The sequence below is a fragment of the Tupaia chinensis genome, unplaced genomic scaffold (genome assembly GCF_000334495.1).
Source record: "Tupaia chinensis unplaced genomic scaffold, TupChi_1.0 Scaffold000037_18, whole genome shotgun sequence".
NCBI classification, from domain to species: Eukaryota; Metazoa; Chordata; class Mammalia; order Scandentia; family Tupaiidae; genus Tupaia; species Tupaia belangeri.
The window spans coordinates 166460-167763 of NW_006159476.1; positions in this window are offsets into that span (position 1 = coordinate 166460).

Consider the following 1304-nt stretch of genomic DNA (forward strand, 5'->3'; position numbering starts at 1 on the left):
GATTCAGGACAGACCTGGGTCGCCTCCTGGAGGGGAGCTCCTGGGAGCAGCCAGCTGCCCTCAATGTCCCCGCTGTGGCAATTCCAGAGGAGCCAGGAGCCAGCCAGGTCAGGCCCCCAAGTAAGCACCTAGCAAGGGAGCAGGCGGAACTCCGCAGCTCACCAGTGCAGAGGCGGGAGTGAGCCCGACTCGGTGGATACTGCCCTGGCTGAGCCCGGATCAGTGGAAGCCCTGCCCGCGTGTAAACCAAGCGGACATTCCTTTCTGTACACCCCCGAGATTCCGAGTGCTCCTTCTGATGCATCACCATGTCGGTGGACACTCACTAACGGCAGCTGTTTAAACTCCAAGTTGAAGAATGTGCCAGCCCACGCAGCTGCTGAGAATCCTGACACAGGGCTGGCCCTGCCTGGGGAGGCGGCTCCGGCAGCCCACACGTTCCAACTCTGCCTGGTATTCTTACAGATGTCTTGGGCTCCTGCGATTGCCTGCCCCAAAGGCCCACAGGAGGTGGCGAGGAGGGCTGCAGCCTGACTACACCCTGGTGGAGGACGCTTGCTCCCTCTGGGGAGCGTCTGTGCCCTCTTGCAATTCAGAAAAAAAGGAAAGGAAGAAAGAGGCACGCGGACATGAATGTCTACTGACAAAATGCTCACAGCAGACTGATGGGGGACGGGGAGCAGGTTGCACACTGTATGTAACATGAGGCCACTTCATAACACACGTGTGTACACATGCAGTGGCACATTTCCCCCGTCTGCAGGTGCCATGGGACGGAGCAGCCTGTGCCTGGGGAAGTTACTTCGGAGAGCCAGGGCGACGGCGAGAGCGTACAGGGAGGACTTGAATCCTGCGCCCACGGAAGTGAGCTGGTGACCCGCTCACGAAGCAAACGTGAACCCTGAAGTCCTGATTTCTGGGAGCCAGGACTGCCTAGCGTTCACGCCGCCTGCCCCGCTAGCTGGGCGCGTTGATGCCAGCGCCTGGCCCCAGACCTCTGAGCTCCCAGGAGCCCTGGCCCACGCGGGCACCCCTCCAGTCTCGGGTGAGTGCGGCCAGACTCCAACTTCGGCCGAGCGGGGTCGAATCTGCTGAGCGCACACTCCGGGCAGGTCTGGGCTGCGACCGGGCTCCCGGGGGAGGCGCGGAGGGGCAGCGCTCCCCTCCAGTCCCGCAGCGCGGCGCAGGGAGTTCCTCCGGAACATCTGTTGCTTGACAAAGAACTTGCGCGTCCTCCGGGCAGCCCTCCCGGCCGCAGCCCAGTCGCCCGGGCCCGCCCCTCGCGTCGAGGCCGGGGGGGGGGC